The sequence below is a fragment of the Solanum pennellii genome, chromosome 1, assembly GCF_001406875.1.
Source record: "Solanum pennellii chromosome 1, SPENNV200".
Classification (NCBI taxonomy): domain Eukaryota; kingdom Viridiplantae; phylum Streptophyta; class Magnoliopsida; order Solanales; family Solanaceae; genus Solanum; species Solanum pennellii.
The window spans coordinates 25574165-25588052 of record NC_028637.1 but is presented as its reverse complement, the minus strand read 5'-3'; the positions used below and the strand labels follow the sequence as shown (position 1 = coordinate 25588052).

At 33.1% G+C, this 13888-nt stretch overlaps 1 long non-coding RNA gene across 1 annotated transcript; it reads left to right on the top strand.

Moving 5' to 3' along the window:
• The first annotated feature begins 1010 nt into the window (after window positions 1-1010).
• On the top strand, window positions 1011-5122 carry LOC114074506. Its single transcript, XR_003574935.1, has 2 exons — window positions 1011-1586; window positions 4741-5122. It is a non-coding gene; the product is annotated as an uncharacterized LOC114074506 (long non-coding RNA).
• The last annotated feature ends 8766 nt before the right edge of the window (window positions 5123-13888 follow it).

Genomic DNA, 13888 nt, shown 5'->3' with positions numbered 1-13888 from the left:
AAGTAAAATGATAGATAGTTTTTGACACCCAAATTTTACCCTCATCGATGATAATTAATACTCGAGGAATTAGGTATGTGTCGGAGGCAAGTTTCCAATATGAGTGGAAATACACCAAGAGCATTGAAAATTACATACGTGTAAGTTATTAATCATGGGTATGAAGTGCACCACATTCATGGTTAAGAGGTTACAAGCTTTTTTTGACAGTCGACTTGATGTGTCACTTGTCTAGAGCTAAAGGTTATCTAGCATATTAGATTTCCTTTTCAACCGATTGAGTCAAACTACAAACAACCTGGTTACTAAGATTTAAGGATATGTAGGCAGACTCAATGTTGAAAACTCGTCTGTATTCCAAACTTTTGCTTNTTGCTTCACGTTTTTTAGTTTTGGTAGCTTGTTGTTTGGATCTTCATTTTATAGCTAAAATTAAAAATTTGTCAAGTCATATTTTAAGTAGTATATATGTTTCGTAATTTAATATATTTAATTAATTTGTTATATAAATATTCGGAAATCGTCACAAAAGGATTTTGGTTTTACTAAATATTTCATTAAATCATTTTTTTCTAAATTGTTAACTTACATTTTGGGTCATTAGTTATAATTAAGTTAAATTTTTTATATTGTTAAAGTTAAGAAGCTCGTTAATTAATAAATGTCAATTCCATTAACGCATTTTGGTCGATTTACTAGTTAACCCAGTTCGTCAATACTCTAAATGGCTACAATGTCATGTTTAGCCATTTTGTTCTATCCAATTTTAACCGAATTCCCATGCCATTCCCTTAAATTTAATAAGCCAATTATTCTTATCCAACTTTTCCAATATTACAAAAACATCCCCAACCCATTTGTTTCCACTCGTCCCATTTCAATTTTTGAGTAAGCCTATTTTACCCCCCTTTCCAATCAAGTCAGCCCAATCATCCAAATTAAAGCTCCACCGACCCGGCCCAGTTTTATTTCCCCCAAAAGAGACTATACGCACTTGTGTTTATCTTCACGCGAAAATGTCTCTTCATCTCCTACTTCTTCCAGATTTACTCGTACAACAACCTATATATTTGTCCTTGCCATTGTGGGATCACTCTACGTCGCAACAAGGATGTTTGGGATCGATCCCAAGTGTCCTTCCCTTTTCCTCTTGTGGAATGGACCCAAAAATGCTGGAAAAAATGTGCTTGCCAAAGTGGCGAGGGAATTGGAAATTTTAGTTTTGGACAGGTTTTAAACCCGATTCCATACGCCCCCCCCCCAAAAAAAAAATCGGAAAAAACCCTACTTTCCCCTCCTATATAACATCTTTTTCTGTTAATTGTAAGGTGGAGATTTTTTTATTTGATATTTTTTTAGGCAGAGAACAGGGAGGAAAAATTTTTGGAAGGATTTTTTGGGAAAAGGGATACGATTTTTCAGGCTTAAAAAAACAAGGTATATTAACAACATTTGAAGAAGCACTCGATCAGTAAGGTTTAAAACTCAACTCCGCTTGTTTTTTCTGGGTGTCGTCCGTTTCTGCACCTTCGTGAGGTGGGAGTTGACGTTCTTTTGCTCGTCGTCCGTTCACTACGTCACAAAAGGTAATGTTTTTTTTCTCTCTCGATTCCAACTCGTTTAAGGCTTCTTCCCACTTGCGAAATGATAGTCTATTTTCTTTAAATTCCTCTTTTCCGTTTGGTTTACTATTAATGTCGTAGGTCTATTCATTTCGTTTGTTTTCAGTATGTCATAATCCATGGCTCGGAATGCATCTTTTGATGTCTGTTTAACTTTAAGAGCTCTTTTGAATCAAAAATCCAGTCCGCTTTTGATTTTCACATTTTGTTTCTTGCTTGGTCTGTTTTGTTTCGTGTTTTTTCTGACTTGATGATAGATCGATATTGCTACTAATGTAAGTTTGAATCTTCAAATCAACTACTATGATTAATATGTATGGACTGCTCATTTGTTTTTCAAATTGCTTGGGTTACCTACTTTCTTGAAGATTTTGTTTTTGTTTTTATTGCCTGATATGATGTGGTAAATCGTATCTCATGTTTAAGCTACTATACTTTTATTCAAAAGCATGCATATTTGTAGCTTGAACCCGTATAGAATCTGGGTCCATCTGTTCTGCTTTCTTCCCCGAGTTTGGCCTCTGTTTGCAGCTTAGTCGTTAAGAAAAAATAATATCTAAAAAATGATATTGTTCTTTTAATTCATTAACAGCTTGGGGTTCGATCCCTAGCTTCTGGCTCGTATATTACATGCTTCATAGCTTTACCGTGTTGTGACTATAGGTTAGTTTGATCATGTTTAATGTACGTAAATTTCACTGTGTTTGTTTCTCTGTCAATCTAGCTGAATAAGAATCATGAGTTGCACTTTATTTGGAGTTCTATGCTATTAAGAAGTAAAATATAATAAAATGATTTGTGAATGTGTGTTACCTTATGAAAAGTGAGATGTTTGGTTGTCATATGTTATTTCTGGAATATTAATTATTCCACCCACTAATCCTTGTGATGAAAGCATGTTGTAATACTTTTATTTGTTATAGGCAATCACTGCTTACCCCCTCCCATTCCCTTTGGTTAATTAACCCTGTCTCTATAAACGAAAGCCTTTAGTGGCTCATTGGATTAATTGTGATTAATAAGTGTTTTTCATGCATGTTAACTTTCTCATTTTTTGATGTGCGATGTAAATATTTTATCTTATTCTTAGCATGTTCGCGAGTTTTTTTTATATATTTAGTGGTGTATGAAATTATTTTCATTGTACCTTTCGTTAGCGATCTTAAATAGTCTAATTAATTTATGTCACTACATCATGCGTTATCTGTTGAAAGAAACTAGTTATCATATTAATACTTAAGTTAGTTACAAGTATTAAGTTAGTTACAATTTAAGAAGTTAGTTATTCATAAAAATATTCTATATTGATCTTCTATATAAATACATAATTGTATCTAAATTAGAGAATTAATTCTAATAATACAATTGCTGAGATATTCTCTCTGCAGATTCTTCTTCTTCCTCTTATCTCTGCTTCCTCTTCTCTCTTCTTACTATTCTCTTTACTTCATAAAAAGAACATGGTATCAGAGCAGATAATCTGACTCTGTGAAGTCTGGGTTTCAAATCAGTGATTATTGCTTCTGCTAATCAAGTGTTAAAGTGAAAGAAGTTGAAGAAATCTCTGAAAAATGGCTGGGGACGATAGAGTTCATGATGAACCAGTAACAAATGTCAATTTAGCTGTCACCATTGGTCAAAAAATTGACTACAATCATCCATTGTTCTTATCTCCATCAGATGTTAGTGGAAATAATATCATTTTATTTCAGTTAACAGGTATGAAAAATTATGCAATCGGGTTTCGATCTATGCGTATTGCTCTGCTGAGTAGAAATAAACTGGGGATGGTAGATGGTGCATGTGATAAAGAAAGGCATAGTGAAAATTTGTGGAGTCACTGAGATCGAGTTGATGCCATTGTTCAATCTTGGTTAATAAACTCTGTTTCTAAGAGTTTACTAGGTGGCATTATGTATGCAGCCACTGCAAAAGCAGTGTGGCAAGATCTACAAGAAAGGTTCACCAAGATAGATGGTTCAAGAACCTTCAACTTGCATAAGGAGATAGACACTTTAACTCAAGGATTAAATTCTGTAACATCCTATTTCTCCAAACTCAAGACTCTTTTGGAGGAATTTGAGGCTTTGATACCACCACAAGGCTGTAACTGTGAAAAATCCAAGGAATTCATATTGCATCTACGAAAACTGAAACTGTTTCAGTTTCTGATGGGGCTTAATGACTCATATAATCAAGCAAAAATACTGCTCATGAGTCCATCGCCTTCAATCAATCAAGCCTATGCTATGGTAATGGGTGATGAGAGTCAAAGGTCAGTGTCAGCCACGAATGGAGTGTTGGGTTCAAATCCAATGTCACATACAGGCAATTATGAAGTTGTTATATACAACAGAACAAGTGGAAATCCAAAGTTCACAAAGAACTCATATCTGTATTGTGAGGTTTGTAAAATAAGAGGACACAACAAGGAAAATTGTTGGAAAATAGTGGGATATCCACTTGGGTTCAAGTATAAAAAGAAAAAACCCTCTGAAGGTGGGAGTGCAGCTTACAATGTGAGTACAAAAGAGAGAACACAAAATGATGTACTCCATGCTGGAAATGGATAATATTAATTCATGTATGGTATTAATATGATTGTATATAGTCAGAGAAAAAAATGCAAGTAGCATGGATAAAGTTCAATCCAAGCCAAGTCAAGTTGATGCTACTCATTTTACACAAGAACAATATAATCACATAGTACAGCTGCTAACACAACATAGTCCTCAAGTCAAAAAGGATTCCATGTCTAACACAGCTGCAAACACTGCAGTACGACAAACTCAATTGCTATGACAGTGTCTCACAAACCTACTTGTATTGTGGACACAAGAGCCACAAATCATATGGCTTCAAACTTCGAAATACTAAGCAAGTTGTTAGTTAATAAATTAGCCTCTCATAGAACTTTAGAATTGCCTGAACTGTACAATTGCCTGATGGAGATGAAACACAAGTTACACAGACTGGTTTAAGTAGTATATCTGATGGTAGTACAATATCTAATGTATTGTATGTACCAAAGTTTAAATTTAATCTGTTATCAGTTTCAAAACTAACAAAAGAATTGCAATGTTTTGCTTCTTTCTTCCGTGACTTTTTTGTTTTGCAGGATCTCTTCACTAGGAAGGTGAAGGAGATTGGTAGAGAGAAGAATGGGCTATATTTGCTACTAAATAAAGATGCAAGAAGATCTATCAGTCTAGCTGCTCAAGAGTCAAAGAGTGTGTCAACAGACAAGATAAATATGAATCTGTGGCACAAAAAATTAGGACACACATCTACTTCAATATTAAATAAATTGTTTGATATTGAACTTACTTATATTAGAAGTCAAATAGGGGATTGTGTAGTATGTCCTTGTGCAAAGCAATGTAGATTACCTTTTAAGAATAGCAGTATAAAAAGTAATAACTGTTTTGAATTGATTCACGTTGATCTCTGGGGTCCTTATAAAATCAATAAATATGATGGAAACAAACATTTCTTAACAATTGTAGATGACTATTCAAGATATACATTGATATTTCTTTTGAGACAGAAATCTGATGTTTGTGTATCTCTTCAATATTTTATGAATTATACTAGGAATCAGTTTGATAAAACAGTTAAGATAGTTAGAACTGATAATGGAACTGCGTTCATTAACTCAATATGTGAACATTTATTTAAACAGTTAGTAATTATTCATCAAACAACATGTGTGTATACACCCCAACAAAATGTGGTAGCTGAAAGAAAACATAGACACATCCATGTAATAACTAGTGCCATCAGGTTGCAGGTTAATATACCTATAAAATTCTGGGGACATTTTTTCATAGCTGCAGCATACTTGATAAACAGGCTACCTAGTTCAGTGTTAAATGGAAAAACTCTTTTTAACAAACTCTATGGAAAAATTTATCATTAGCTCATCTAAGAATACTAGGGTGTTTATGCTTTGCTAGAATGCCAAATCAACATGATGAACTTGAGTCAAGGCCTATAATGTCTGTTCATATGGGATATTAGAAGTACAAAAAGGATATATTTTATATGATTTAACTGATAAAGTGTTTTTTGTTAACAAGGATGTCATATTCAATGAAACAATATTTCCATTTGTTAAAGGGAAACTGTTAGAACCTGTGTTTAAAGACACTCATTCAACATTAGATCATTCACTTCAATGGTCCAGTATTCCTATTGCTACACCTACTCATCAAGTTCAACAATACACACAGGATGAAGTGAGGGAACAATGTCAACATAACGAGGAATTAAGGACTATGGTAAATGAAGATACAGTACATACTCCTTTACAACCATCTACTACTAGTGATATTCAACAGAATCGAAAGTCAGGAAGAAGCAGCAAACCACCTATTTGGTTAAAAGATTTTTTATTTGTCAACATTCATACGGAATAAGGCTATGGCATCAAAAACTATATAAGTTATGATAATATATGTGACAAATATAGTGCATACATAGCTGCAGTTTCAAATCATATTGAACCATAGTATTATACAGAAGCTGCTAAAGATCCAAGATGGATAGAATCCATGAAGTCTGAAATTGAAGCATTGCAAAGCAACCATACTTGGGACCTAGTAACTCTTCTTGAAGGAAAGACTCCAATAGGATGAAAGTGGATATTCAAAGTCAAATATAAATCCACATGAGAGGTAGAAAGGTATAAAGCCAGACTAGTGGCTAAAGGATACAACCAGCAAGAAGGAATTGACTACCAAGAAACATTCTCTCCTGTAGTAAAGATGAAAACTGTTAGGACTGTGTTGACACTAGCTGTCCAAAATGGATGGTGTGTACACCAAATGGATGTGTTCAATACATTTTTACAAGGAGATTTGTTTGATGAAATCTATATGGAAATGCCACAAGGATTCACAAGTCAGGGGGAGAAACAACAAGTATGTAGACTTGTGAAGTCATTATATGGGTTGAAACAATCTCCTAGACAGTGAAATGCTAAACTGTCTAAGGCATTAGTGGAACTTAAGTTTAAACAAAGTGAGTATGATCAGTCTATGTTCATCAAGAATGATGAGTTTTGAATAATGATTATTCTTGTGTATGTGGATGATCTGCTAGTTACAGGAGATAGTCTGAAAATTGTGAAAGAGACAAACGAGAAGTTAAAACAGGTTTTTAAAATGAAGGATCTTGGAGAACTAAGATACTTCTTAGGTATTGAGTTTTCCAGGTCTGACCAAGGTATACTTATGCACCAAAGAAAGTACATATTGGAGCTCATATCAGAGACATGACTTAGCACTTCTAAACCAGCTTCAACACCAATGGACACAAATGTCAAGTTAACAACTAAGCAGTTTAATGAGTACATAAGATCAGGAAACTCATAAAAGTCTAACACAAATGATCCACTAGTAGATCAAGGAGCATACCAAAGGCTGATAAGAAAGTTGTTATATCTAACTATGACAAGACCTGATATAGCCTTTGGGCTCAATACTTTAAGTCAATTTCTCCAACAACCAAAGAAATCTCACATGGAAGCTTCTCTCAGGATTGTAAGGTATGTGAAGAACCAACCAGGTCTAGGAATTCTAATGTCTAGTAACAAGAACACAACACTTACAGCCTACTGTGACTCAGACTGGGCTTTATGTTCACATACAAGAAGGTCAGTAACAGGTTACATGGCTAAATTTGGAGATTCTCTATTAACTTGGAAGTCAAAGAAACAAACAACCATATGAAACACTTCTGTAGAAGCAGAATACAAGGGCATGGCTGCTACAGTGTGAGAGTTAATATGGATTATAGGTCTAATGAAAGAGTTAGGAGTGAACTGGAAACTACCTTTAGATATTTACTCAGACAGCAAAGCTGCTATACAAATTGCAGCTAATCCAGTGTACCATGAAAGAACCAAACATGTTGAAATAGACTGCCACTTTATAAGGGATAAAATAGACAAAGGGTTGGTAGCAACAAGGTACATATAACCAAAAGATCAACCAGCTGATTTACTTACGAAAGGTCTCAATACAGTACAACATTTGTATCTCAATTCCAAACTAGGAACTTGTAACATTTTCACACTACCTAGCTTGAGGGGGAGTGTTGAAAGAAACTAGTTATCATATTAGTAGTTAAGTTAGTTATATATATTAAGTTCGTTACAATTCAAGAAGTTCGTTACTCCAAAAACGATTCTATATTGATCTTCTATATAAATACATCATTGTACCTAATTAGAGAATTAATTCTAATAATACAATTGCTGAGATATTCTCTCTGCAGATTCTTCTTCTTCCTCTTATCTCTGCTTCCTCTTCTCTCTTCTTACTATTCTCTTTACATCATAAAAAGCACATTATCTACTGGGCATCTATAGAACACATGATTTTTATTTTACTTTTTTTATTGTTATTAATATTTTTCCTCCCCTGAAATGGTAGTTTGTCCTTGACATGATATTATATTTTGTTTGAAGTAGTCACATTGTTCCCAACTTTTCCTTATACTTTTTTAGATTTTAAATATTTCTTTTTTAGGCATTATTTGAAGTATATGAATTAATAGGAATTCAAGTTGGTGTCAATAATAGCTTGTTAGGTTGTGTTGTTGTCATATTATCTTTCTTTTGACAAAATATTACGATCCTCGCTTACTTTCTTTTCCTGTGTCTCTGTTACATGTGAATCCGTCCCAGTTCACTTTGAACTCCTATGACTTTCCTTTTGCATTTTTAAGGGAGCCTCAAAGACTTAAATTCCTCTTACTCTAGTCAAACCCATTGCCCACTACAAAATCGATTGGACAGGTCCCGCAGTGAGACATGGACTATATTGGAGATTTGAAAAAAGATCAGGTCAAAAGGCTCACTTTTATTTACGCTACATGATTGTATTTTGATACTTTTGGGCCTAAGCCCTTATGTTTTAGTACTATTATTTTTCAAGATGTTTAGGGCAGGTACAAAAAAAAGGTCAAAAAACCCAAAACAAATGGGTCCAAATACCGATTCAGGCGGACATAAACCATATCTGGACCCAACCTCTCTCTGTCTCTCTATCCTCTACTGTATCGCCTATTATTTCCTTATCAGTTGCCATTTAGTTTTGGGTTCAAATCCACGCGAAACATCGTCATGTTTTAATGGTTAAATTAAATAGATCTTCTTCAAATAAACTTAAAAACAATAATAAATGAATTTTGCAAGTTGACAATCTCAATTGGATAGTAAAGTAAACACTTCATTTTCCAAACAAATAGTTTTCAATTCAAATTAAGTTTAAGATGAAATTTATTCTAAGCCAAACAAGATAGTTGTTGGAGAATCGCGAGTTAGTGAGCATTTTAGGTGCCGTAAAAACCTTCCTAAAATATGGATTAGAATCTCCGAATCCCTTTTAAGTTTTTCAATCAATTTTCCATTTTAAGTTTGTTGAAAAAAAAGGTTTTCTTAATGTTTTTGAAAAAATTAATTGGCTACTCTAACAAGTCTAAAAACAAATAAAATTTTTCTTTTAAATAATACATGAACTATGAAGGACACTTGGTAAGTCTTAAGATTTCTATCCTTTTCTTTCAATTGTGGTTAATTGTGATTAGGTCATGATGTTATACTGGAGTAACCCTTGTATTAGGATTGATAGGATGGTATAATGTTGAATTGAAATGACTTGACTATGGTGTGAGGTTGATTAAGGTGTTTGTGTTATAAAGATGGTGATGACTATCAATGTATGTACTAACCTCACTTACATGAATTGTGATGAAAGGACTTATACTCATGCAATTCTTATTGAGCTATTGATGATGATGATTATACAAGGGTTAGACCCTATGACCTAAACTAAGATATGATTGATAATAAGAGGCTTAAAGACATTTCAATAAAGGGACTTAGCTTAGCACCAAGTGAACTTGACAGTGGGAGGTGATGACTTCCCATGGAGGAAGATTCACCCTGTAGTTTTAAACGTGGTGTTGACTCCCTAATGAGGTATACTCATCCAATGGATTCCCATGAGAGGAGGTCCTAATTTCCAAGTGGCATGTAGAGGGACTATAACTATCTCTTAGTTCATGAACTATGTTGCCCCCATAGGAAGACTAGCTAGTGGATCGGCCTGGAAAGCTATGTTTATGTTTGGTTTTACTTTGGATGGTAGATCACCTTCCATCGGTTTAAGGAATTACAACGCCAGATTCCATACTAGGTCATGTGGTCTATGTCGGTTAAAGCAAGATGTTCCCAAAAAGGTAAAATGAATTAAAGAATGGAACTCTATTTAGGATAACCTAAGGGGTCTAGCTTAGTCTAGGTAGGGGTATGAGACTCGAAGCATTGCACTAGTTAGCCTTGAGGGGAGTCTTAGGAGGATGTTCTTATGTATGATTATGCTTATGATGATATATGATATGTATATGATGAGCTTTCACATTGTTGATACTATATGTTGATCAGTTTACTTATGAGTATGTATTGTTATTATCATTTATATTGTATAAGGTGAGACAATATTTAAGACTTTTTTCGATATTATATATGTATATGTACAATAAAAGTAGAAGGCTATGTAACCTTCATATACGAAGGGTCTATGTATACTCGATATATATATATAATTTGTATGTAGAGGTCTATGTAAACCTCCAAGTAGAAATAATAAAAAGTTTTAAAATTTCTATTAAATTCGGCTTATGAATTTGATGATGTTAGCTAAGAGGCTCGTCTTAGTGCTCAAAGAGGACGACGACGCCGGTTACGTCTAGGGGGTAAACTCGGATGTGACACATGTTCTTCTCTTTATTGTTAGCCCTCTCTTCAACAATTATTTCACAAGTAAGTCTCATCATCTCAAGAATGTTTCAATCATTATTTTCTTCTCATTTTTTTTGGTTTTCCTTCATAATAGCAACCCTCAGCCTACGTATTTTACATGTGTTAAGGTGCACGAGGTCCTTGGAAGGACCAAATCCATCATTCTTTTTTTTCCTTTTTATTTCCATGTCACATTCACTTTTTTTCATGTCACATTCTTTCAAAGAGTACTTTTAAGCACTTTTAGTTATCATTAATTACTTTTCCACTTATTCAGTCCTTTATTCTCAAAATTGATAATTAGAATAAGTCTATGCTATAATTCTCAAGGAACCAAGATGTAAAAACTAGGGATTCAACAAAATAGGTTAGGGAAAAATGTGGCTACCAACAAAAGGCTATAGGCTCAAAAGAGATAATTAATGATAAAATATCTGAAAGGGCTAAAATTTACAAACAAATCAACAAATATCTATTATCATCTCCTACACAAAGTCACACTTTTTATTTCGCGTCAATAACATGCAGGGCAAGTCCTAAACTAAGATGCAAAACATGGAATAAACAAAATTTCTCCATACATGGCACAAGTATCAATCAAGATGGATCAATTCTATTTCTAAGAGAGATAGGATCATAACAAACTTCAAAATAAATAAACTATATACAAAGTCACAACTATGAACCTAGATGTAAAAAGTTTTCAATTTCACTAGCAATCCAGCATTCACAAGAAAGTACTACTTAAAATTAGGCCGAAATAGTAAGTATCACATACTTCAAAATGATCTTTTCTTTTCTCTCCAAAACAATAATAAGAATAATAAACGCAATAAAATTTATTCCTAAACAAAATAAAGAAAAGAACTCGGTTCAAAGGGATTATCCTTGGGAAAAGAACCGAAAAGAAAACCCATCCTAAAAAAGATTCAATAAAATAGTAATAACTAGGAATTCATTCCTCCACCCCACACTTATAAAGATGATATGTCCGCAAAGCATTAAGTAAAATATAAAACAAGGGTTAGGAAAACTTCATGAGGCCTTTAGGCCTAGCTAGTAGCATGTTCTCTAAATTTATATCAAGGGTCGTCACCCCACACTTAAGCTCAAACATGCTCATTTATTTTTGTACTCGGTCTTCCCCTAATCTACAAAAACAAGAAAAAAAAGTGATACTAATAAAAAAATAAAAAAAAATTTACCCTACTAATTCGGTTGCCTCCCAATAAGCATTTAACATAACGTCACGGCACAACACAATCAATTTTAATATTTTTCCTTCCACTATGAAGATATGAATTACACCCCCAATTTTAATTGAAATTTTCTATTACGCTCAAGGGGTGGTGATACAAAAATAAAGGTCACAAACAACACATATCACATTATGCACTTCTTGAATCCTATGTGAGAAATGTAATTTCTGATGTTGGAACAATATATTCAAGAATATATACACAATTTTGCTCCTCCATACACTCTTCTATAGGCTCAGATGACTCGATAAATTTCTCATCTCTAAACATATGTGGAAAAATATTTGGAATGAGGTCCAATGCGTCCTAACTCATGAATTATTTTATGATTCATATCCTCATATTTACACATACTAGAATTTTTGAAAATAATATTATCTATTTCATTACATAACTCTAGTGCACTCTTCTCAACAGGATCACATCAATAAAAGTATGATCAAGCAATTGGCTCTCAACTTTTAGTTCTTCAAGTTCATTTATAAGTATTTTTTCTTCCTCACACATATTATTACCAAATTTTTGCGTGTCATATGATTTAATCTTTGTACTCAACTCAGTATCTAAATAATAGAGGTCAAATTCAAAGGCATATTAACTAAGGCGCCTACATATTTATTTATTGTAAAATGTTATTGAATCTTCCATGTCCCCATACAACTTATCTAGGTGAGAAAAAATTTACCCTATGAGAAACACAAAATTTGTTGGAAGGGAATGTCAAGGACACTCATCACTACATACTTTTTTTCAGACGACATCTCAAGAAGAGTAAATGAAATATGATGGTAATAACAATAATAATAATAATAATATTAAAAAAATAATGGAAAACTAATCCTAAAAAAATACAAGTTAAAATTAATACTAAAGACAATTTTTTAGCCATATTCCCCGACAACGGGCCCATTCTTGATAACATTCAAATATATTTCTTTAAAAGAAATATAAACGATCGAATGCAATATATTACCCAACTATGAGTTGGGGTCTATCCCACATAGAATATGGAAGAATATTATCAATAGCAAATGTTTAACTCGATATACGTCGTATAAAAAGGGGGGGGGGGATTTAAATAGAAATAAAAGTAAAAGCAACAAGATAGCTTTGAATTAATTATTTTTTATATACAAACTAATAAAAATAACTAGGAATGTGTTCCCCTAATCTCATAACGCGGTAATCGTAATAATAACAATTCTTTCCTAGTGTATTACATACAAAGTGATAAATTAAGTTTCTCAAATTCCTTGGTCCTGCAACTAGAGTACTTCACCCCGCACCGGGGCCCGGTGACGTGTGTATAATTCACTAACCCTTTCCATTACCTCGTACTTGACATCATAATCGATATATGTCTCAGTTATTACTTCGCACCAATCGATACTAGTCTATTAGATAGTATCACACTAAATCTATGTTGATTTTTCTTTTCCTATTAACTTGCTCCTTGGTCCGGCAAGTAGCAACAATGCGGGTTCTAACGTGTGCACACGTTTAAAAGAATTCTAAACGAAAGAATTATCAATGCATGCAAAAACCTATTTGAAGAATTGCTTAGTTACTATTCATACATTTTTAATCGCCTATGATTCCCACAACCACAGTTATGAAATTTAGCTACTCATTATCTCAAAAACAAAATCAAAATTTATTAAAATAAATATGCATGCGTTAATAATAAAAAGTTAAGAATAGTAGCTAAACTATATATTATTAATCACTAATACAAATAAATAATAAAGGAGAAGAAAGAATGAACCATAATTCTCCGGCCTTCACGACTGCTCTTTCAAAGTTCGAAATCTAGAAGAAATTTTATATTTGTGTCTTGTTTCTTGATTCTTGGCCTCTTCCCTAATAATATTTCTATGCAATATTTATAAATTTAGTAAACCCCTAAATAAAATAATTGAGTCCAAATAGATTAGGAATCCAAAACCAAAAGGAATTATATTCCTACTTTTTTTGCGCGTGTAGTTTTAAATTGTGGGCGAGAAACTCTCTATATTTCTGCTTGTATCATCGACCAGCAGGTAATTTTTCTTTTCCTTATTTGAATATATATTACATTAATATTATATTATATTATTTTCATTAAGCTGTCTACTTGATTTCCTACTTCAACTTTTCATCTTTAATTCGTTTTAGCTCAAAACTTCTTCAATTTTTCGTCAATTTAATCCTACAAATAA